Raw genomic sequence first — 26,320 nt, 5'->3', positions numbered from 1 at the left:
CAAGCAGCATACACCTCATTGAAAAGGAGACAACTGAACAAAGACTTAAAAGAAGTGGTGGTAACAGAGTTAGCCATTTATAAGAGTAAGCCATTTAACAGAGTAAGCCAGTGGATATCTGGAAGAAGAGCATTCCAGGCAGAGAAAGCCCCAGTGCAAACATGGTCTCCAATATAGTCAAGGAATAGCAAGGAGTCCAGTGTGGCTGGAACTGAGTGACTGAGAAAAACGGTAGGGAATGAGATCAGACAGGGGAAGGGGAGGGGATAGATAAATCAGGTAGGCCTTGTAGGCCATCGTGGGGAGTTTGGTTCTTACTTTGTATGAACTAGAAAGCCACTGGAGAGTTTGGAGCAGAAAAGTGACATGATCTGTCATGTGTTGTAAAAACAAAAGCTCTGATTGCAATTTTGAAAATAGATTATGGAAGGCAAAGGATAAAAGCATGGAGACCAGTTAGGAGGCCCTTGCAACAATCCATTTGAGATATGATGGCGGCTCAGACCAGCTCACACCATGAAAGTAATGAGAAGTAATTATGCTCTGGATTTATTTTTAAGATAGAGCAAAAATAGATCTCCTGACACATTACATCTGACATACTGAGGCAAAAGGGAATGGGAGAAATAAAAAGTGACTCCAAGATTGTGGGTCTAAGCAATTTGAAGGACAGAGAAGGGAAAGCGTGCAGATAGAGTGAGCTTGGGCAAGATAAAGATTCCATTTGGAATATGTTCAACTAGAGGAGTCTACTAGACATCCTAATGGAAATGCTGAATAGGCAGTTGGATAGAGAGGTCTGAATTTCAGGGAAAGAATTCAAGGACTGAGCTATTATTTTGGAGTCATCAGTATAAAAATATAGAAATCAGAAAAAAATAAAGAGGTTGCATGATATCATCAGAGTATAGAGAGAAAATTGCTCTCAAGGACTAAATCTTAAGGCATTCTAAGCTCAAAACCTCTGAGAGAAGAGGAGAAACCAGCACAGGAGACGTAGCCAGTGAAGGAGGAACATCAAGAATACATAGTGTCCGGAAGTCAATAAGGAAGTATTACTGTGACAATACTACCAATGGGGAAAATAAGGTCAACACTGACAACTGACTGTTGGATTTAGGAAAGATGGTGGCATTGGTGACTTTGATGGGAGTAGTTTTGGCTGAGTATTGAAAACAAAGAATTGGTTAAGAATGGGTTGAAGAATATGAAGAGATGAACTGGAAAGAAGGAATATAAGCAACTTTTAAAAAATTTTTGCTTTAAAGGGGATCAAAGAAATGGCTTAACCTTACAAACAGAATTTTAAGCAAAAGAATCTATGAAAGAATGCCTCCTATATTCATACAAAATTTTTTAAAAAAAACTTGTGATGAGGAAGAAACAAACAAGAGGTTTCAGAGTATTAGCAATGTTCCTTTTCTTACATGGTAAATAGTGGGGTATCTGACTTACAATTATCCATAATGTTATTTGTCAATGAGTGCATTTATTTTTTGAGACTTTTCCCTATAAATGTGATAGTTCAAAGTGTTAAAAAATTTAATTAGTAAGATCATGTGTATGAAAAGACAACAGATAATATCGCGATTGTACAGTATTTTAAAAAGTATTTTAGAAGAAATACTCCAAATTCTAAGCAGACCAAATTTAGATTGACACTTCAAAAAGTTGTATGTACTAGGTTTGGCCAATAGGCAAACATTTGTGCCTTTCTGATTTAATTAAAAGCAGAATTTGTAAATCACATAAAATCTTATGAATTAAAGTAGAGCATAAGCCATTTTCTTCATTTATAATTGTATTTTGTTTGGCTCTTAGTATGAAAAAGTGCAGTACAGTAAGTAACTGCCAAGATAATTTATTTTTTTCCTGGATATTTTAGTTTTATTTCCAAGACATTGCACTTCAGACAAAAACCATTTGATTATATAATAGTGCTCTAAGAGTGAAGACATGACTTTTTTCTTGGTAAATTCATGAGAGTAAAATCCCCACATTACAAAAGTGGAATAGAGCTTCTGCCAACCATAATGATGATTTTAAACTATGAATGAGTTGGCTATAGATCATGGGCAGTCAGATTCATCCACTGTTTCCAGATGTTTTCCAACAAGCAACGAGAAGCCAGGGTATTTAAGTTTCACTACTCTGTGTTCATTCAACAATTAGCTGAATTCTTTGAGCATCTGTTTCAAAGAGATAATCATCTACTTCATCAGAGGATATGAGGGAAGACAAATGCCTGAGTGATAGATTGGTGACACTTCCAGTCCAAAAGCAAAAGGCACTGAAACTAAGTTGAAATGTGTTCTTAAATGAGTACTTCAAATACACTCCATTCCCCTAAACTGCATACAGCACACAGGCTGGTGGAAGCATATTATTTTAGATCAAAGCCACCAAAAAGAGCCAGACCACTTCTAAACCTGTCCTAATGACAGATGACTAAGTCTTAAACAATTTTGAATTACAAGTAACAACAAAAGCCATTCTAACATTCTCTGTCTGCTTACATCAATAGTTGTTTGTTGTTTTTTCTTTTTATCTTGTATAACTTTTTGTATGTGTGTGTGTGTCAATTCCTAATTTCTGGCTTACAGGTTTAGTTAACCTCTGCTCTTTTCTGGGATTAATTCCAAGGCAACTAAAATGCATTACTAAAATTGGCATCTCTGCTCCCGAGCTTAATTTCAGAAAGGCTCTGAAGTGGGCTGAAACCATTTTTTTAATATTCTGCACACAACTTTATGCTAAAAAGTAACAAACACTGTTTGAAATCAGTAATTGATAGGAAAGATGAAATTTTTGTTTTCCTCCAGAACAATTTTTATGCATTCCAAATGTAAAATACTTGAAAGGGAATAAGCACTATGCTGAAGCCACACGTTTTTGTTGTAGTGTTGCAAATGCTGATTTACAACTGAACTCATGATTCTTTTTTTAACATGATTCTTTAAGGTAGCATGAGAGATGAGCTAAATATTTACATATAGACTATATATTTCTGAACCCTTGTTTTTCTCTTTAATTTGTTTGAAAAACCCCAAAGGTATACATCATAAATGTATATAAATGAAACTGCTAAGAGCAACGTCATGAAATTGTGAATCTCACATGTTAAAGAGTTCAAGAATTATACATTTTTTAATTGGGAAACATCTTAGATATTAAAGGCCATCAGAATCTTAATCCAACCCTCTAATCTGACAATGAGGAAACAGGCTCAGGGAAGTTAACCAGTGTCACAGATAAATGGCAAATCATACTAAAATTGTGACTCCAACTCCAAAGCTCTATGTTTGTTTCACTATACTTTAGTATTTATGTAAATAAGGGTAACAGAGGACACTCGAACCAACCCTCACTATAAGGAACTCCCTCAGACTTAGGAGAACCAGTGTCATCCTCTGTTTGCAAACACAAGTCCTAAATATAGCATCCACAATTTCTTAGCCACCCTCATCATACCTGATGTTTCCAAAGTGATTCCCCCGTTGGGTCTCTTTTTCTTACCTCTACAAATCCCTTTAAATGAGTGCTTTGGTTGGAGTTGCTTCTTGTTATTTTGTTTTTAATTAGCTTCAGGACAGCAGGAGAAGGTGGAAAACAGAGGCTCGGGTCTACGACACAATTGTTTTCTTTTGTCATCCAAACCAATAAACCCTTCCTCCAGACCCCACAGCTTACTGGTTTGCGGCGCAGTCCCTTCAGTTTCCAAAGTAGGAAGCAGACCTGGAAAAGAAGTTGGCCAGTTGGCACGTCCTTTCGGTGGCGCCGGCAGGTGCGCCCAGGTTCGGCTGCCTGCCCTCAGCCTTGCGCCCCGATCCCCCTCACCTCCAGGGCCTCCAGATCCCCTGCTCCGGGAAAGCCGAGAGCTCTCCGGGGCCCCTCCAACCGCCCCCTCGCCGCTGGCCTCTCTGGTGGCATAGCCGGGTTGCCCCTAACTCCCGGTACCCAAGTAACCCACGGGCTGCGCGCCGGCCACGCGCGCCCCAGCGCTCGGCTCCTGGAATTGCCCTGAGCCGGAAGAGGTGGCAGTAGGGGAATGGAGTAGATAGAAACGGGTCCCACCTCGATTCCGGGGTCCAACCCAAAAGGGCAGCGGAGATGGCGACTGCGCCGGAGCTCTGGCACTTGCGTGATTCACGCTCAGCCGGCGTGGACTGTGCAGCGGGGCGGCTCCAAACTCCTCGCAGAAGGAGCCGGGCAACTCCTGACAGAGGAGAGCAGTGTGTGGGGAGGAGGGGCTGCGGGGGTGGCGGAATGGATGCGGTGGGAAGAAGGGAGGGAGAGGCGGTTGACCGCCAACGCCCCCCTCTCCACGATGTCTCTGGGGCGGAAAAAGCGGACCCTGAGCGGCGAGGGCAGTCGCGCAGGTGGCCCCGGACGGCAGCGGGTAATTCCGCTGCTTGTGGCCGAGGGCCTGGGGGAGGAGAACCGGGAGCATGGGAAGGAGGGCCCCCTGCGTGCCCGGAGGTGAACCCAGCGGGAAGGCGGCGCCACTACTTCATCCTGCAATCAGCTACTACGCGCCGCCTGAAGCCAGTGGTTCTCAGACTATGACTTAAGCTGGGAGTCCCCCTGCTCCCACCTCTACACTTCCAGGCCCCTGCTCCATTAGGTGTGGAAAATGCTACCATAAAGATTTCAGGGACTGGGAGGAGTTGGAAAGGAAAGCGAATGGAAAAGCTCAGAAATAGTGAGGTACTGAGTTTTCCGTAACCACAGATGTTTCAGCCAACCATTTTGGTCATACTTGGGAGGAAGGCTGAAGAGGCCACTTGTGCATCAAGTGGGGAGTTGAACTAAATGACCACTTACCTTTCAATCTTGAAATTCAACGGCTTTGACGTAACCACAACAAAAAGGGTGTCCTTGAAACAGTCCGATTTCAACCCCAAAGTAGCCAATAAATAGACATTTTCATGCTCTCCACTCAAAATGTTCGCCCATGGATTTGTTTATTTATTAATACATTTTTATAGAGGACATTTTTATTGAGGACATGTGTACCAAACAATATGCCAAGTGAATTATTACGTTCCTCGAACTTGGATTTATGGCCAACAGATAAGCAAGTTCATACAAACACCAACTGTGATGTGTGATGCAAAGGAAACCAACAGGGGGAGGAAGAATGAATACAGAGAAGTGGACATACTCTAGGCGGGGTGGATAGTTCATTTCAACGGGTTTCTAGAAATGAACTTGTGTAACACCCCCATAGGAAGAGGCATCAGAGGCACAGAGGAAAGGGAGCCCAGAGATAGAAAGGGCCATAAGCAACGTATCCTAGCTCCCTGACCCAGTGACTTGTGGGGCTTTGTAAATGGAACTTTCCTCCCTTAGAAATATCCTCCCAGGCCAAGTGTCACTTTTCTTAAAGAAAATTTGAATCTCCAGGCCACTTGTTGAGGCTACTTTGTTCAGAAATTTCATATTTGTACACTGAATGGACTTCCTGGGGCATCTACAGTAGGGAAAAACAACCCAGAAGCACTAAACTTTTGATTTTCATCAAACCTCACGAAACAGATGTCTCCATTGGTTGGAGACAAGAATTGGAGTAGAGATACTGACTTTCCGAGATTATTATGAAATAAAACAACACAGCAAAATCCTTAATTAGATACTTGGTATAAAATAGCATATTAGTTCCCTAGGCCTGCCTTAACAAATGACCACAAACTTAGTTTATTCTCACACTGTTTTGGAGGCCAGAAGTGCAAAGTCAAAGCATGATCAAGCCTGCTTTCCCTCCCGGGGCTCTAGGGGAAAATCCTCCCTGGCCTTGGCCAGCTCCTGGTAGTTCCAGGAGTTCACTGACTCATGGTTGCATCACTCCAACCTCTGATTCCATCTTCATATGTTCTTCTCTGTGTCTGTCTTCTCTTCTGTCTCTTATAAGTACACTTGTCTTTGGATTTAGGGACCATCCAGATAATGTAGGATGATCTCAAGGCTCTTATTTAATTACATCTACAAAGACCTTTTCTTTTTCCAAGTAAGTTTCTGATACCGAACTCAGATTTGGCTGCCTGCTGCTTGGAAAGCCACTATTCAAGGGGCAGGTGTGGTACAAGGAAGGATGGTTTATTCAACCACCGCCAGCAGCCTGAGAAGATGGCAGACTCCCGTCCCAAAGACCATCTTAACATTTCAGTGCTGCAGGGTGTTTTTTGGGAGTGAGAGGGAAAGCAGAACAAAGAACTCAGGGGAAAGGGGATTGACAGTTCTGGATGTATAAGTCAGCACAGTTCATTCCGACTGTTCTCTCAAAGCAGGTCAAACTGGAGGTCCAGTTTTTATTGTTGAGAATTAGCGAGGCTCCCAGAATCAGAATATCTGGTTGCTGGAGTCAGCCTCCTACCCCAAAGATACCATATTTTGCCGTGTATAATGCACACCTTTTTTTGCCCAAATTTTTGAGGTAAAAATAAGGATGCAAATTATACATGGGTATTAGTACTAAAACTTGGGTGAGCATCATACACAGCAAAAATACAGGTAGTTCCTGGAACTCTCTTACACAAATGTGCCCCTTATCCACAGGTAACATATTAGTTAACAATTCATCTTTTACAAAAACACTTTTAACAGAAACAATATGATACAGAGACATCTGATCAAATCCCTGGGAAGGAGTAGGAAAGGGCAGTAGGAGTTTGCCCAAGGCAATGGCAAACAGTCTAGGAAGGATTGGCTGAGAAGCTGAATGTCTCCAGAGTACATGGAATTATGGGCCAGGAGATCTGAAATAAAAGAAGGGCTCTCAGATGGCAGGGCACAGGCTCTCTCTGGCTCTCGGGCTCTCTTCCTCAAGGATGTCTGGATAATTGTGCTGCAGTGGCCTGCGTTTCCTAGCAGATTGTATTTTGAATGGGAAGTAACTCTGGGTGCAGCCTCGGGTCAGGCTGGCCTGGCAGAGGATGGCAGGGCTCTTCTTTGGATGGCCTGCAGGAGACGACCCATGAGGCAGAAGCCTGCCATTCTTCCAAAATTCTGTACTTTTGTATCTTATGTTGTTTTAGTTTGTAAACTAACCCTATAGAAACAAAATAATCAAAACAGGGGGAAATGGTAGGAGAACTCAGGTGTCAGAGTTTCACCTTAATTGATGGGCTTAAGTGATTAAAGCTGAAACTAGAATGTTAAAGAGTTTAGCCTTAATTGATAGGCTTAAGTAACCAGTGCTTATGGAAAGCTGTTATTCCAAAATTGGGAAGCTTTTGAATAAAGACTCCTTTGTCACTAAAGCTTTGCCTCTGGAATTTTGCCTAGAGGCTGGTGGCAGGCTGCACTACCCCAATTGCTATTTGGTAACAATATTAAAAGAAGAGGTACAGTCCACATAACAGGTTCTAGGGTTTAGGATGTGGACATATTTTCGGGGGAAGCCACCACTCAACCCACTAAGTTAGTAAACTAATAGGAACCAAAATCATTGTCCACTGTGGAATATGGGTGTCATTATTCAAAACTAAGTAAAATTAATTATTTCATTGTGAACTACTAAAAATAAGTATCATTAAACTTGGGCATTATGAGGAATAACTGCTATAATGAAAAGAATTAGAGATCCAAGCCTTCAATTCATAGGCAATACTTGAAGACCAAACATGGTTCCTCAGAACCTACCATGGTCAAATTAATACAGAAATGCACTCTACATCTGTATGAACAGATTTCTGATCATGTGATCTGGTAGGTACCAGGCTCTGAGTCAGGAGATTCCATGGAATTTATATTCTAGTATATAGGACACCTTTGAATCTCATGCCCTCTGGCACAGGAAAAAGTGTTGTTAAGTGAATAGATAAATAAATGACTACCAAATAGCTAGGCAATTATTACCACATTGAAAAAGATCTCTATAATAAGAAGATAGGATTTACTACAGCAAAACAGATTAACACCCTTATTCAGTATTTTCTTGAGTGAGAAAAAAAATCACTAAAAGGAAAAATTTGATTTTAAAAAAGAAAATAATGAGATCACATATCTTCTCTTTTTATTAAAAAGATCAATAATACGCCCATTTACACAGATACAGATCCTGCTGAGAACAATCAATCATGACTGAGTTGCAGTTACTTAAAATATTTTGTCCAAGTATTTTAGTTGTTAGTTTTAAAAACATAAACCTTATTCAACTATTAACTTTATAATACTGATACAGCACTCCTTGAAACTCTTCACAATGATTTTAATGACTCCACTCTCTCCTGGTTCACTGCTTCCCTGTTTGACTTTCCTCCTCATTCTTCCACTCTTACAATCTTAAATAATCAAGCAATATGTTAGTAACTACCAAACCAAGTCTCATTTATTGACTTACTTGGATCATGGGCCCATCCCTGAACCACTGCTGATGGCCAATGAGTTGAAATATGATGACTACTCAGGTGTTAGTCACCTATAAGAGAGTTGATCTCACCCCAACCAAATAACTCAGAGCGAGGAAAAAGTGGTACCCCAAAGTAAAATTAGGGTCATCGTACTGAAGAGGAAGTGAGGGGAAAAAAGCACAGATATCCATTACCACAGACACTCAGAAAGATTTGTTGGAATATAATTTAATTAAAACAGCACTTCACCCTGTCTATGGTGTTCTAAATGTATTTTGGGAAACCTTTTAAAATGAAATGATAATTATAATTATTGATTATTTCTGTAATTACCACACAACTCTTAACATTTAAGTTCGTAAAGGACTTTGCATTATTTTATACGCATGGGCCACTGTATTGCTGAGTTTTCATGCACACTTATGATGAGGCCTTAATTAGTTCCTACCATCTTTCTGTTTGTTTCCTATTTTGTAAAATGAAGATGATAATAATTATAACCTATCTGAAATGTCATGAAAGTAACAAGATAATGCTTTCAAAATAGTGCTTTTTACCTAGTACTCTAGTATGTTTGCTTATTATTTTCTCATTTAATCTTCATAACATCCCTGGGAACCTTTTGGAGTAGTCATACTTTGATCACTTATGGTTTCTTTAACAGATAATCAATGGCTTTTACATATCATAAACAATTAACCCAGATAAATGGCATTGGGTCCTTTATTTCCATGAGGAATCAAGCGAGGATTCCCGTAGCTCAACCAGGTCAGTGTAGGGCACTTGATGCATGGGAACAGAGTGCGGAAAGAAAGGCACAGAGAGGAAAAGGCACGGTACCTTCGGGAACTGCAAGTAGTATAGTTAGAGCACAGGGTATGTTCAGAAAAGTATAACTAGAAAGTACAAAGATGTCTAGTAGGAAGAACTTTGAAGGTCCTGTGAAATATGAAGGTCATTTAGATTCTCATCTCTATTCACAATTAAATGTTGAAAACGTTTACTTCAAAAATTATGTTTTCAGATTTGTACGGAGGAAAGCCAATCCTGCATGCATGAAGTATGGCAGAAAAAGTAAGCCAAGAGCCAGGGTAACAGAAGAAACTAGGCAATCACAGCACTTTTCAAACTTCAATGTGCAACTGAATCAAACTAGGAATATTTAAAGCACCAATAGAGTCTTCATTTCTAATAAGCTCTCAGGTGATAATCAATGCTGCTGGAGACCCATTTCTACAATCACATAAGCCTTACAACAGCAGTCCCCAACCCTTTTGGCACCAGGAGCCAGTTTTGTGAAAGACAATTTTTCCACAGACTGGGGGCAAGGCAATGGTTTCAGGCTGATTCAAGCACATTACATTCAAGCTCACCTCCTGTGTGACCAGGTTCCGAGGAGGCCCATACCCTTACTGGTCCACATCCCAGAGGTTAGGCACTCTTGCCTTAAAGATATAGTAGATACTTTCTGTATCTCTTACTGGTTCTGCTCCTGTGGTTGAACCCTAACAGATTTTGGTAAGCGGAAGTGGGGTGTTGCTATAACAAAGACCTAAAAATGCGGGAATGATTTTAGGATTGGGCAATGGATAGAAACTGCAAGAATTTTGAGGAACATGATGGGAAAGGCCTATCTTGTCTTAGACTGTTAATAGAAATATGGGCATTGCCAACTCTGTGAGTGAGGACTCAGAAGAAAGCGGGGAGATGGCATAGAAACATACGTCACCTCATAGAATACCTAAATCATCACGAAGAGACTGTTGGTAGAAATATGGGCATTCAAGTGGCTTGGATTCAGAAATAAGTGTACAATACGAACATGTATTGGACGTTTGAGGAAGAAAGTTCCTTATTACATAGTGCAGGAAGCTTTGTAGAAGTGTCCCCTGCAGTTATATAGAAAGTGAAACTTGTATACAATGAAATTAGACATATAGCCGAGGAGATTTCTAAACAAAGTGTTAAAGATACATTCTGGCTGCTTGTTGCCTAGAGTAGAATGCAAGGAGAGAGAGACAAATTGGGGAAAGAATTCTTAAATGCAAAGGAATCAGGACTTAATGATTTAGGAAGTTCTCAGCTTAACCAATTTTCAAAATAAGTAGGAATTAAAAGATTCATTGCCAAGAAAGCATGCTGTAGACAAAAAGCCAAGAATGTAGCTGGTCAGTTTTTTGCTAATATTTTAGAAAGACTAAAATCAGAGTATTCACACACACACAAAGGCTTTTTGAAGAGATCAAGAACGTAACTCATAGATATCTTCAGAGCCCCAAAATATAGATGGGCAAGATCTATGGGCAAGCCTTATTTTTTCAGGTATGAATTCTTCTAGCATACACAGGACGTCTACAAGTTTCTTGAGAATTTTATACCAAGAGAAACACTGCAAGCTTGGAACTAAAGGGAGAGAGTACAAAATGGAAGAAACCAACTGGACCCTCAAAATTCTACATGCAGAAAACAGGCTGATGAAACTACACAGGTACAACCACAACTCACACTACAAAAACAGACAAAATTCCTGGGGTTCATTGCAGGCTGAATTAATAAAAGTCTCTGGAGGTGGGGAAACAAATCTGTTCAAGAAAATTCACTTTTGGAAGAAGGCAAGAATAATACTTTAGTTCAAACACTGGAAAGACAATCATAAAGAAGATTGTGGTAGATCTTTCCACCAAATTAAATGCAGCAAGTAGAAAACATAGGCAGCCAGATTTAAACCAAATCAAAGTAATGCCTTCCTATCTCTCACGGCCCTTAGAAATGGAGCAGGCTACTTGATAAGCTCTTCATTGTTAGATGTTTTTAAATCCAGATTAAAGAAGTGTTCACCAGGAATATTATAGGATGACACTGAGTGGCAAAGAGGTTAGACTAGAATGGTGGTAACTAAGAACGCCATCACATCAAAGAATCTATGAGTTGGTGCTGCAACCTTAGAGTGTTTATATGAAGACGTTTGGGAGTATAAACAATAAATTATATGTGACCTATATTCACAGAAGAATTGATTCGCCCTTTTTATAACATGAACAATTTTTTTCCCTCCAAAGGTGATGATTGCTATAGTTACTTTGCCCTCGTCTATTCTCCATTGTAATAAGTAAATCAACTAAGGGTGCCTCACACATGTGTGTGCACACACATATATCTTATTTTCAAGGCAGTTGGGATAAACTGGTAAATCTTAAAAAGTAATTTTAAGGAAAGGTATTGATGCTGATTGTTATCTAAACATACATACACAGGGTTTTACTATAACCAATTCAGTTAAGCAATCAATGGGGCACTCAGTAATTTGACAGCTTACGATATACCTGCTCTGCTGTGACTTCTAGATTCACTGTGCATGAATCAGTCTAGATCAGGGCACGAATGCTCTGCAGGAACCAGCAGTGACAAGACATTGCCCTTAGTGTCTAAAGGCTGTGGAAGATCACTCAAATGTTAAAATTTCATGAGAGCAATTTGAGACTCTTTGGTTATCATGATACTAAAAAGCACCATGAATCTCTGTCTTTATTTTGTGATTTTTATGTTGCTATAGTTGCTCTGATTTTTTCTTGCCTTTGGAAGGGAAAAGAGTGATGGAAAAGCAAAAATGGAATCTCAAAATATGTGATGAGGTTTTGTGAAATGTATACAAAGGTTTTTGGAGCAAACAATAAAAGAGTTGTATTTGCAAACTTAAAAGGTGCTATGGTAAAAAATAATAATCAAAACAATTAATTACAAAAAAATATTCAAGCATATTCTCAGATATGAGTGAATGCCTTCTTACATTTAATTGTACTGAATTGCATTAGTTGTATAAAGAATATACTGTTTAATTAAGTAATAGATTCTGAAATCAAAGAAAACATTAAAAGCCTTTCATAAAGATTGTTTAAACATTGGGGTTACTTGATTGCCATTTGCAGATAATTAGCAGGTCAACGCATTTGACTGAGTAAATGATAGCCAGTCCCACTGACTACACCACAAGTATGTTTAACAATGGTAAGTTTAGAGCGGATAATGCAAAGCTAGTTTAATAAAAGCCTAAAATAAATTTTCTTCATTAAACACAAAGAGTACACCTAAAATACACTTCATTTCTTCAGAAGATTTTAGCTAGTCACAGTTAAATGAAGTAGTTAAGAAACAATGAAAGAAAAATACTTTAAAAATTTAGAAAGAAAATTGAAGAATAAAGAAAATCTGAGTGTCCAGATATTTAATAAACAGAATAATTAGTACCAGCTATAAAATTTGGCTACCTTTAGTGCTAGAAATTTTTTCCTTAAATGAATGATATTCCAAATTCCTCTTACCAAAATGTAATCTCCAGGCCCAGAACTTAACCAAAATTACCCAGGAGACATAGTTCCTATAACAGAATATTCTACTCATATAGTTGCTCCACAAACCCTTTTTGAGGGAATGAAGCATTTTATGAAAGAAAGACAAAGGGAACAAATATATGTACAAAAATGGACGTTTTGTTGTCAAGTTATAAATGATAAAATAAATAAGTAAATACTAATGACAAGGAAGTTTAGACATTAAGATATTTTAGGAAATTTTTATGCTTATCCAAGAAGTTCTAAAAAGATATTCTTGGGGCTCAGAAAAAAAATAAAAACGTATCTACTATTTATATAATAAAATAAAAAGATATTTAGAAAACACTTATAGGAACACTTACCTACACACAAATGGGCATATCATTCCTTTTAGGAATTTTAGGTCCCATATAATATTCTTAAGGTACAGTCCTGATTGTTTTATTCTGGTACTCAGAAGTATCTGTGGTTCATTACTGCCTACAAAGCAAAGTTTAAACTCAGCCTGGGATTCAGATTCATTCTCAGTGTATTGTCTGAGATTTAATTTATCAATGTTTTCTTCTACTACAGAAAACAACTTATAGTTATCTAAACATACCTTTGCTTTTTTTTTCTTTTTCACTTTTTGCTTTTGTTCAGCATGCTATTCCATCCTGAACGTTCCTGTTTCACAACACTCCTCCCTTAGTCATCACCCATCACGGCCAGCTTCTAGTCAAGCTCCAAGCCCATATTCCCAGATCCAACAAAATTAACCCTTATTTGTAATCTCCCAAATTGGAGCTTTGCTATCTATTGGCTATGATAACTTTGAGATTTATTTTGTATCTATTGTATCATAAAATGTTCTCTGGTTCATCTAATGGAGATATATATACATATATGTGTGTATATACACACACATGTATAAATATATACATATATACACATATACATATGTATAACTATAAATATATATCTGTATCTCTATTATATATATTCATTCATTCAATATATATATTACATAGAGAGAGAGAGAGAGAGAGATTCTGAGGGCAAAAGTTGTGTTTTATCAACTGTTCATCGCAGTATCTTGGATGTAGAAATTGCTCAGTTAATATGCATTGAACTAAAGTATAAAAGGTGTGTCTTGTGGTTTTCCATTTGTATAATTAAGAAGAACAAAAAATGTTTTATTTTAGAAATAATTACTTTACAATGATTATTTACCTGCAGTATTACTTAAAATTCCCATACCAAAAAGAGATTTTTATTTCAAATTTCACTAGAGTATATATTATAAGAATCCTATATGTAACATAATTTTGGTGGATTTTTAAAATATACATGCATAGGGAAAAAAAGATGAGAAACACATCAAAACGTTAACAGTGGCTATCTTTGGATTGGGAAATAATTGATGAGTTTGTTTTGTCATTCATTTTTACCATTCCAAGTTATCTACAGTGATCATACATTATTCTTATAGTCAGAAAACTTTAAAAATTTATTTGAAAATGACTATGTAAGGTCATGCATTCTTTGGATACTAATTCAGGGATCTGGAGCCATTCTGACCCTGAGGCAGCACAGTTACTGGTGTGCACTGTGCATTGGCAAGCTAACCCAAGTCACAACTCATTTAGGATCCTAATTTGTTGAAACATCTTTTCTTGCCCTTTGTCATGCTACTGGCATGGGTGTGGAAGACATGTATTATTTTGACTGCCTAAAAAGCTACATAACAGCAATGAAACTCACAGCAGCTTTTTAAACTATGATCATAGGTTGTTTAGAGTTGAAAGACAAGTCAACCTAATTGTTTGTTTACAAAAAAGTTTGCTATAAATAAACAGTTGTCTAGAATCATGTCAGAATTATATAGCTAAATGAAATTTTCACAGAAATGTATTTAAGATTTAAGTCCTTATGGACTTTAAAGGATAGTGGCCAATATTCCTGATAATTCTGATGATTAGTGCATAGATACTATAAATCAATTTTCACATAGAACAAAGCATTTTGTTCTCTGCAAGAATATAATGGGATTTGAGAGTAAAAAGCACCAAGTCTATTCACTAGCCTGTAAACCAAGTTTCATAGTTAAGCTGCTGTGCAGTTTATAAATTTACAATGAAATTTGTTTGTTTGATTGTTTGTTTCCCCAGAGCCCAGGTTCTGGCTCTGAACTAATGGGTCATAAAAGACATAGTCAATATCTACTTAATTATTTTAGTTACTGGGTTTGATCATATCAATGCAACATTAAGGAAATCTTTCTTAGTGATTGTTCTACTAGATAGATACCCCATTCAGATAGTTTCAGGAGACACTCTTTTATCAGCTCACTTCTCTTCTCCTCTTCCTCTGATCAACGTTTTAGCTTTTTTGTTTTGTTTTGTTTGTTTTTGGCAGAGAAACTACTTCTGCAACTTCAAGCACATGAACCTGGGGAGGGGAGAAGGGCTGCAAATTACAGCATCCTGGCTTCCGAGGCCACATAGCACGTGGTCCAAGCTGGATCTTTCACAACATCTTACACTGCTGACTCTGTAACTGGTCACTGGGGTGGGAACATGAATGGAAGGCCAGTCAAGATTGTTCTGTGAGGAAACATAGTGAAACAATACGAAGGTAAATAAGTATGGGGCCAGGCTGGGCACTTGAAGCAGCGGGGGAACCACTCCGTAAAGTACAGAAGTGCTTTGCTATACATCTGAAACTAATACAGACTAATATTTAAAGTATATTGTAATTGGAAAAATAAATAAAAACTAAAAATAAATAGATTGTTCTATGAAGCTTTTTAAATAAGATCTGGATGGAGGGTCAAGGGGCAGAAGTCAAGGGGCATAGAGCCTTTTCCCCTCAGATGATGAGTACATGCGGGTGTGAGCTGCAGCTGCCGGCAGCCAGGTTCTCTGCCACATAGAAGAACACAGTCTGCAGTAAAAGACAGAATTTGAATTTCAGGCCATAAAAGCAGGTGTTCGGAAAGTATGATGATTTATTATGGAACTGAACTTAATTTCTTCATGGAGATCCTGTTATATTATCAAATAGGAATTAAACCTCAATAGATTCAGGTTCCTGTTTCTTTTCCTTAAGTTCACCTCTAACCTCTAAGCAGGAGACAGTAGGGCAAGAAGGCAGGAAGGGCCCTGGACAAAGCAAAGCTTTTGACCTTTGATTATCTGTTGAACTTGTCCTCTGACTCCCCATCCTGTCTGTTTTTCAGGTGTTGACCTACATGGGTCCATGCCCAAGGTCACTTCAGAATCAATAACTCACCTTGCTTTCCCCTGATTCTTTTCTGAAATGCACCAAGTAATGTTCTACCAACACCTCACTGGTCTATAAGCGCTTGGTAAGGCGTTCCAAGGCTCAGAACCCTATCCATGCTACTCTCAGGAATTAGATTATTGTCCCTCCATCTTACTGAGTCAAGCTGAAACTATGAGGCTGTTTCAGAATTGACTACCTCCACCACACAGCCATCTCTTCATGCTGCCCCATGCCACCCCAAATGCCAAGAACACTGGGATCTTCTCTCCCCCCCTAGCTCTATCTAGGATAAGGGCAATGGCTCTTTCTACTCTGTGATCCTCTCAGCTCTTGTGGATTTCACCCCTCCCCCCTCAACTTTTCAGGAGTGTCTGTTGCTGTTCCCCTATAGTTTTTAGTCCTTGGATATAAACTTCACAGGTTGCTTCAAATTTTTTGTTTCGGTTGTAGATTGGCTGGACAGTAGTCCCCCTTACCTGTGGGGATACGTTCCCTGACCTCCCAGGGGATGCTGAAACTGCACATAGTACCAAACCCTATATATACTATGTTTTTTCCCACACATAGATACCTATGATAGAGTTGAATTTATAAATTAGGCACAGTGAGAGATTAACAACAACTAATGATAAAATAAAACAGTTATAATGGTTACTGCAATAAAAAGTTATGTGACTGTGGTCTCTCTCTCTCTCTCTCTCTCTCAAAATATCTTACTGTACCGTACTCCCCTTTCTTGTGATGATGTGAGACGATCCAATGCCCACGTGATGCGATGAAGTGAGGTGAATGATATAGGTATTGTGACATCAAGCATTAGGCTACTATAAAAGTTACTTGAACACAAGTACTGTGATACTGTACCAGTCCATTTGATAACCAAGACTACTACTGGGTACTAATGGATGGGTAGGGGATGCAGTGCGAATATGCTGGACCAAGGAATGGCTCATGTTCAGGCAGGAGAGAATTAAATGGTGAAAGAACTTATTGCATTACTCACAACTTCATGCAATTTTAGTTATGCATAAAATATTAAATATCCATTTAATGTTTTGGGACCACCAAGGACCATGGGAAACCAAAATGGCAGAAAGCAAACAGTAGTTATAGAGGACTACTGACTACTGTACTTGATATTGTGAAATACATTCAGTTTAAATCACCAATAAACACAAATGCCTACTGTTTTTTGTGATGGCGTCATCTGCATGCACATCCTCTTTTTCTAACGGTGCATCAGTTTAGCTCTCTTTGCTTCCCCCTTGGCTTTCTTCTTTTCCCCCTGACTTGGGATGGCTCCGTTAGTCTTCAGAACCTGAATTTGCTTCCAGTCTGTATTTTTGAGACTCAAAACACAGCCTGCTATAACACCTTCCTCTGTGGCAATGGGTACCAAAATGCTCATGAATGGAAGAGGATTATGGACTAAATAAATGAAAGTACTGGGGGAAAACACAGCAGGTAATATTTCAAAATATTTTTCCATGAAAGGAACATTAGGGACCAGTGAGTCCTGATGGAACCTAACTTCTGGCCCTGGGCCCCGAGTCCCTCTCAGAATGCCTGCTCTTGACCTCTTGCAGCTTAGTTGATCAACAACTCTTCCTTTAATTCTGGATTCTACCTCAGGGTCTTTCTTCAATTTTCTCTTTCCACTTAAATTAATTCAAGTTATACATAGCTAACCAAATCTAAAAGTGTAGCAAAAAAAAAAGGAGAATTTTTATTTCATGGGATCAGGAAAATTTAAACAGCCAAACAAAAGCAATAGCAGACATGCAGCTGGCCTTCAGGAACCCAAAAACCCCCAATAACCTTCTCCTTCTCCTACCTTTGCTTCCTACTATGAATGGGTTCATTCCCCCTTACTAACTCTCTCCATATGGTGGGAAATATGGCCGCTGACCATTCCTAGGTTTTCTATCAATTGGCTTCCACCACCAGATAAAGGAGGAAATAAATCAGTGTTTAAAGTTTCCATTGATTTGTTTCAATAGCAGAAATGTAAAGAGAAAGAAAATTCTTGAGTTTAACTTTCTTCTTCCATGCTGTGTTGACATTAGCTCGTATTTGGATTAAAACTGTGTAAAAAAAATTCCCTCTACTCAGGGACTAAGCCACTCAGCCCTCCTAAAGTTCCCTCTAAAAGTGTCTAAAAGAAAGAATAAATTTTAAAATATTGCTTGATGTATTTTCATGGGCTATGTGCAGAGCAGGGAAAGTCATGAGAATAAAAATAACACATATGTCTTACACAGGTGAAAACAAAAGCAATCATGTGTTAATGCCTTTGCAGTCAAAATGAAATGATATGAAACAACAGAGAAGGATATTATATTTTCAACTAAGAATACTTCTAAAGTCAAGGAGACTGAACCATGATAAATATATACTTTAAGTGTGCTACCCTGTCCCAAGTTTAGGGTACTCCAAAATTTTTATTTCAATTATTGATTGGCTGTATTTGACATTATGAAACACATTCAATTTCAAACACTGAGAAACACAAAAGCTTAATGTGCGATGCTTAGTAATGAAGTCATCTATTAATAAGCTTCTGTAGTAATTAATAATAAAAAATACTTGGAATAGTGCAAATACAAACATTTCTGGAACATAGAAGTTCTAAGTCACTATCACCAAACATCTACACTTCATAGGTGAGTCCTTTCAACTTCTTGCTAAAACTTCTAGATGCACTCATGGCCTCTTCTTCTATCCCTTCCCCATCAGAGCGCCAATGAATTGTAATACTGAAAGATGTAGAAAATAACCACTTCAGTTTTTATAGTTCCTTCTATTTTCCACTGATGCTGTTCTCCTCTTTACCAAGAGTGAGACAATAAATTATGCAAACAACTGAACCCTAGTAACTTGAGTGCCTGCCATGACAACTTGCACATTGGCAACTTTCACCAAATTTGTAAGATTCTTGTGGTAAAATGAATTACAGCTGAATTCCCTTAATGTTTCAAAGTCAAATACTCATTTAGAGCAATGGTTCCCAGACTCTGGATTTCAAAAGTGAAATTTAAAAAATGTGTGGTAAACCAGTGTAGGTTTGCCAGCTTTTGCTTTTGCCAAGTAAGGCTTTAGGGAAAACAGTGTTCTGTACTTCCAGCATCATTTCACAAAATTGAGGACATTTTTAAAGCCAAAGAAGTAGGCAGGACATTTGCTCAAGTTAAAAAAAAAAAGGGGGGGGTGCTGTCTCTGTCTCCAAGAACAGAGAATAGACAACTATACAGTGTATCAGTCAGAATTCCGACACGAAACAGATGGCACCCTCAAAGGGTGAAAGTAAAAATATTTCAGTGAAAAGACTATTCAAAGAGGTACTCTCAAAAATTTGAAAAATCCAGCAAGGGACAGTGAGTTACCAGAGACTAGCCACAGCAGGAAGCCTTTACATTTCCTGGGCTTAAAGAGGTGAGGAAAGGGAACCACTTCCAGAGCCAAGTGAGAACTGGAGCCCACAGGAGCTGGAGTGGGGACAAACACAGCCACAACCAGAACCATGAGGAGGGAGGGAAAGAGTGGGACTGAAAATATCATATCTATCTCTTCCATCCTGCCTGAATCCACCTGGAAACCAGAGGGCAAGGGGGCCAGAGTGTTGCAGTCCATAGAGTCAGCCTCATAAAGCACAGAACAAATCAAAAAAGGGCAAAAAATAAATCCAGTGCGGGGGTCCTCAAGAACACGCTGACATACTATGGTGAGGGGGTCTGGGACCAGACAAAAGAAAAGGTATATTTATGAATTTCTTTTTACATTTCAGTTGCAGGAAAATTACAAGAGAACTTGTATTTTAAGATATAATGGTGTGCCTTTACCGGCGTGGCTTCAGGAGATTGTGCATCTTCCCACAAAGCAAAACGTTGTTGGCTAGATTCCTCATCAGGGCACATGCCTGGGTTGTGGCCAGGTAGCCATTTGGGGAACATATGAGAGGCAACCAATTGATGTTTCTCTCTCACAACAATGTTTTTCTCCCTCTCTTCTCCCTCCCTTGCCCTCTCTCTAAAAATAAATAAATAAAATCTTTTAAAAAGATATAATAGAACTTGTAATTATGTGCTTGAAATATTTGTCAATTAGTAGCTCAACAACCAATAGTGTTACATCAAGAGGTACTCAAATGGGCAACTGGTTCCAGTTCCTTAGTTTTATCACACTCACATTTAAAATGTGACTTATCCAAATGCATTATGTAAAATCATACATATCCAGAAAATTCGCATCTGTCAAAGAAAAAAATGTCACATAGATTCAAAGTAATTTAATATTTTATAAATTTCTCAGAGAAGTAAAAAGAACAAAATTGTGTAGCAGATTGGAGCATCTGTTGAACTTTTAATTAAAGGTTTTAATTTTGGAAAAAAATTCAGCTTCATGTACGTATAAAATAAAAGCAACACTCAACACTCTCATTCAGTTTGAAACATTTTGAGTGAAGTAAGGAATGCCAAAATATAAGAGCCTCCCTGCCTCAGAGACATCTACACCAGAGGCTCCCAATTTTGCTGTACATTGATATCATCTGGGTTCTTTAAAAAAAATAATGATACCTAGTTCACACTCCAGACATTCTTTTTAATTGGTATAGGGCAAAACTTGGCATAAGCAATTTTTGACATATTTTTTATTTTAGAAGTTTTAGATTTAAAGAAAAATGTAGATGTGATTTTGCTCACATGTGGGACATAAAACTGAAAGCAACAAATGAACAAGCAAGAAAAACAAACAAACAAAAACTCATAGACACAGATAAAAGTATGGTGGTTACCAGAGGGAAGAGGGATGGGGGATCACATATATCCCCCATATATGGTAACAGAAGATGACTTGACTTTGGGTGGTGGGCATACAATGCAATACAAAGATCATGTATTATAGAAATGTACACTTGAAACCTATATAGTCTTATTAACCAATGTGACCCCAATAAATTTAATAAAAAGAAAATTTGTAAAGATAGTAAAATTCCCAGGTACCTCACGCCCAGTCTCCCCTATCATTAACATCTTCCATTAGTGTGGTGCATTTGTTGCAATCAGTGAACCAATATTGGCACATAATTTTTAAACAAAGTCCATACTTTATTCAAATTTCATTAGTTTTTGCCTTCTGTCTGTTTTATGTTCCAGAATCGCATCCAGGATAGCATGTCATATTTAGTCAGCATGTCTCCTTAAGCTCCTCTTGACTGGAATAATTTCTCAAATTTTTCTTGTTTCTGATGGTCTTGACTGTACTGAGGAGAAATGGTCAGGGATTTTGTACAAAATCCCTCATTTGAGGTCTGTCTAATGGTTTTCTCATGATCACTTATATGTTATCAGGGGAGGAAGACCACAGAGGCAAAGAGCTATTCTCATCCCATCATATCATACTGTACATACTATCAACATGACATCGCTATAATGCTGGCCTTGACATCCTGGCTGAGAGAGTGTTATCAAGTTTCTCTCTTGTAAAATTCCTCTTTTTTCAACTCTTTCCATACTGTACTCTTTGTAGGAAGTGACTATGTACAGCCCACATTTAAGAAATGAAGAGTTATGCTCCACTTCCTTGAGATTGAGTGTCTACACAAATTATTTGGAATTCTTTTGCATAGGAGATTAGTCTATTTTCACAATTATTTATTCAATCATTTATTTATGTCATTATGGATTCACAGATATTTATTTTATATTCTGGATTATAATCCAATGCTTTTTTTTTTTTAATCCTTCCAGCTGTGGCTTTTAGAAATCACCTCTTGTTTTTTTCCCTTTTTCCCCCATGGTTAGTTTTATTTTTTAATTTTTTTAAATTATATTTTATTGATTATACTATTACATTTGTCCTGATTTTCCCCCTTTGCCCCACTCCATCCAGCACCCACCACTCCCTCAGGAAATCACCACACCATTGTTCATGTCCACAGGTATGAGTATAAATTCCTTGCCTACTCCATTTCTTATACTATACTAAACATCCCCATGGATATTCTATAACTATCTATTTGTACTTCTTAATCCCTTCACCTTCTCACCCAAACCCACACAACCCCTCCCATCTTGCAACCATCAAAACACTCTCCATATCCATGATTCTGTTTCTGTTCTTCTTGCTTATTTAGTTTGTTTTTTAGATTCAGTTGTTGATAGATATGTATTTTGACTATGTTGTTGTTCAGAGTTTTGATTTTCTTTTTCTTAAATAAGTCCCATTAATATTTTGTATAATAATGGTTTGGTGATGATGAACTCCTTTAGTTTTTTCTTCTCTGGGGAGCTCTTTATCTGCCCTTCGATTCTAAATGATACCTTTGCTGGATAGAGCAATCTTGGCTGTAGGTCCTTGCTTTTCATCACTTTGAATACTTCCTGCCAATCCCTTCTAGCCTGCAGAATTTCTTTTGAGAAATCAGTTGACAGCCTTAGGAGAACTCCCCTGTAGGTAACTAACTTCTTTTGTCTTGCAGCTTTCTAGATTCACTCTTTATATTTAATCTTTGGCATTTTAATTAAGATGTGTCTTGGAGTGGGCCTCTTTGGGAATCTCTGTGCTTTCTGGACTTGCATGTCTATTTCCTTCACCAAATTAGAGAAGTTTTCTTTCATTATTTTTTTCAAATAGATTTCCAATTTCTTGCTCTTCCTCTTCTCCTTCTGGCACCCTATGATGCGAATGTTGGACCTCTTGAAGTTCTCCCAGAGGCTGCTTATACTATTCTCATTTTTTTTGGATTCTTTTTCCTTCTTGTTGTTCTGATTGGTTTTTGGTTTGGGGGGATTTTTTTACTTCCTTTTTTTTCCAAATTATTGATTTGATTCTTAGCCTCATCCCCTCTACTGTCATTTTCCTATAAGTTGTTCTTTATTTCAATTAGAAATGAAGGTTATCCTTCATTTCTGACTGAATCTTTTTTATGCTGTTGAGGTCACTAAGATCTTTGAGCATCCTTATAACCAGTACTTTGAACTCTGCATCTGATGGATAGCTTATCTCCATTTTGTTTAGTCCTTTTTTCTGGAATTTCTGTTCTTTCATTTGGACCATGTTTCTTGGTCTCTTTATTTTGGCAGCCTCTCTGTGTTTGTTTCTATGTATTAGGTAGAACTGTTTTGACTCCGTGTCTTGGTAGTGTGGTTTAATGTAGTAGGTGTCCCGTAGGGTCCAGTGACACAGCCTTCTCTATCATCCAGGCAAGTTACTTGAGATGCCCCCATTGTGTGGGCTAAGTATACCCATCTCTTGTAGTTGAGCTTGGTTGTTGTTAACAGATCAACGGGAAGGATTTACCCAGGCCAATTAGCTGCAAGAATTTGCTGTGACCACTGACCACCAACCTCCACCCTCTGTGGAGGATCAGCTGTGCAGGGGCAGGGTGGTGGTGCTCCAACATGGTCTGTAGCTGTCCACTGGGTGCACTGGCTCTGGGGATTCCCAGGTGGTACAGACCAAGGTCAGCCCCTACCTGTGTTTTGCCCAGGGCCATCCCCCCTCCATGTTATAAAGCAATCTGAGATGGCTGCTACATGTGCTGGGCTTGGAGGTTTTGAGGGAAACCCAAGCTATGAATCTAGGCTGGCTGCTGCTAGTGCTAGGCCAGGGGTTCACTGAGGCCAGCTGTTGCTTGTTTGAGAGGATTTAGGAAGTTGCAAAGCATGAGCCAAGACCAGCCCTTCATACGTAAAAGCAGATTGGGTGGGCCCCTGAGTTGGGTGTGATGGAGTCTCTGGGGATCTCCAAGACAGGTCAAATAGTGTTAACCAGGTTGATGGAGTCCCAGGTATGGCACCAGCTTGCCAGCTCTGTGGCTCTTTGGGGAGAGGGTTTAGAAAAGGGACAATAGCCTCTGCTGGCCTTGATGCCAGGACTCTTCAGTTCCTCCCTGTATCCTATTGGTGCCTTTCAAGCTGCTACCTTGGTGCTGGAGCTCAGAGGGAGTAAGTCTGAGAAGGCAAGTCCATGTGTGGGTTCTTTTAGAGGAAATGCTTGGGGTTCCAGCAGTTTTTTCCATCGACTCAATCCCCGCTGGTTTTTGCAACCAGAAGTTATGGAGACTTATGTTCCAGGCACTGGAATCCTGGGCTGGGAGACCTGGTGTGGGGCTGGGACTCCTTGTTCCCTAGATAGCCTTTCCAAATTTTTATCCACCACACGTGGATTTGGGACTAGCCCATTTCGCATCTGCACCCCTCCTACCAGTCTGGATGGATATGGTTTCTTTAATTTAAGTTGTCAGACTTCTATTCAACTCAATTTCTGATGGTTCTGAGTGATAGTTGTTCTATATTTTAGTTGTAATTTTGATGTGGTCATGCAAAGAGATGAGCCATGTCTGCCTATGATGCCATCGTGACCAGAAGTTCCAAATTTACTTCTTTGGATTCTTATCTCCTTTTGGCATGCTCCATCATTGTGGGTACATTGATAAACATTTTTTTCTTTGCACTTTCATACTTTCTAGCACTATAATATGCTCCATGCTCATCTTGTATGTATCCTGTATAATCAGCGATTTCTCCAAGGATTCTTGGTTCCTTTTATTGGAGAATAGTACTAGAAACAAATAAATGGGTGCTAGAAGTGTCCTTGCTTCTAATCCCTTTCAGCCCACAGAGCAATATATATACATATATATGCATATAACTAATCCCTGTATATACACATTTCTATAATTATTTCTATATGTAAACGTCTGTATCTAAAGTAAGGTAAACATGAGTTCATACTAATGTCTCCAACTCTAATCCATAACAACAGGGACCATGCCTGCCTCTTCCCCTTGCTTACATATAAGTTCCCACTTCAACAGTGAGAAACCTGGCTCCCACTCTCTGGCATTCATTTACTTAATTGTTTAATTCCAGTATACATGCATGGTGGTTTCAGAATTGTTAGTCCACAGCCCCATGGAAGACTTTATCAAGAATACAGCATTTATGTACAATTCCTTTTTCCTTTAGTCTTACAGTCTCCACACATCACCAGTTATTTTGGTCAGCCAAATTTTCCTCTAATCCTTGCAGTGAGGTTTCTATTCATACGTTTGTAGCATAGATTGCTTTGTCACATTCTGTATTCCACTCTTTGTGCAGCAGAGTTTGATGGCTTTTGACAAATACCTACTGTCAGGTGCCTACCATTACTGTATCATACAGAATGATTTCACCACCATTATCCTCTGTGTTTCACCTGTTCAACTTTTCCCTTCCCTTATTTCCAGAAATGAATGATCTATTTATTGGCTCTATAGTTTTGCCTTTTTAAAATTTCCTATTAATAGAGTTATACAGTAGGTAGCCTTTTCAGACTGGCTTTTTTCACCTAGAAATATGCAATTACCATTCATCCATATCTTTTGTGCCTTGATAGCTCTTTTTTTTTTACTGCTAAATAATTTTTTATTGTATGTATGTGCCACAGTTTGGCTATACATTCATTTATTGGAAGATACCTTAGTTTACAGATTTTTGTGATTATGAGTAAAGGTGGTATAGAGTTTTATGAGCAAAATTTTGAAGCAATAATCTTAAATTGTTTTAAACTATCCAGTTTGTCATACATTTTTAGGTCAACCCTGGAAAACTAATATACTCACTGAGAAGAATGAGAAGGGGAAGCCAGATCAGTAATAAGAAACCTAGAGTTTCATAAGTCAGAGGCAAAAAATGGATAGAGAGTTATTTGTAATGTCAACTAGTTTTGACATATTAGATAAAATCTAAATTGTACATACTATCCTAAATTTACCATTATACAAGTGTATGACATTTATTATTAATATTATAATAAATTGTTAAGCATCTTCAGAAGTAGAGAGATCACATCTTTCTAATGGATAAGTAAGATTTCATAGAGAGCATGGCATCGAAGCTGGAATTTAAAGCATAACTAGGGTTTCAGCATGCACAAATGGAAAGTATTGCAGTTAGCAGGTGAGGATGGGAGCAGGCATTGAATGAAATTACAGAGAGAAAAAGAATCAGGACATGTTGAGTAAATGGCCAACAGAAAACAAGGTCTTTATATATAAGGAAAATGTTATTTGGGATCAGATCAAGAGTATCCTTAAATGCTATGATAAGAAATTTCAACTCCTCTAGAAAATGGGACATGGCACAATATTAAGTCAGGAAGACGGTGTGAAAGATGTTGTATAAATACTGGTAGGTAAGCAAAATAGAAAAATACTGGGAGATGGTAGACAAGGAAAACCAAAAACTATTAGAATGCTCATAAGAGAGATTCTGAAGGTCTAACCTAAAGTGACAGTGAGAATGGAAATGTATTCCTATTTTTGAAGCTCTGCCATATACCAGGTCCCCTACTGACTGCATTCTACGTGTTACTGCACTAAACCTGACA

General features: G+C 38.5%; 1 protein-coding gene across 3 annotated transcripts in view; it reads right to left on the bottom strand.

Moving 5' to 3' along the window:
* The window catches only part of LEPR (leptin receptor), a 78,788-nt gene extending 74,582 nt beyond the window's left edge, over positions 1 to 4,206 (bottom strand). For all 3 annotated transcript variants that reach the window (XM_054574315.1, XM_054574320.1, XM_054574318.1), the window contains exons 1-2: positions 4,075 to 4,206; positions 3,517 to 3,735 (exon numbers count right to left, since the gene is read on the bottom strand). The gene's annotated coding sequence lies outside the window, so the exon portion shown is untranslated. The remainder of the gene's footprint in view (positions 1 to 3,516; positions 3,736 to 4,074) is intronic.
* Positions 4,207 to 26,320: the final 22,114 nt, after the last annotated feature.

Source organism: Pteronotus mesoamericanus, unplaced genomic scaffold (genome assembly GCF_021234165.1).
Source record: "Pteronotus mesoamericanus isolate MK-2021 breed Mesoamerican mustached bat unplaced genomic scaffold, CSHL_Meso_final contig_105, whole genome shotgun sequence".
NCBI lineage: Eukaryota > Metazoa > Chordata > Mammalia > Chiroptera > Mormoopidae > Pteronotus > Pteronotus mesoamericanus.
The sequence above is the reverse complement of the archived record's forward strand: the minus strand, read 5'-3'. Positions and strand labels throughout refer to the sequence as shown.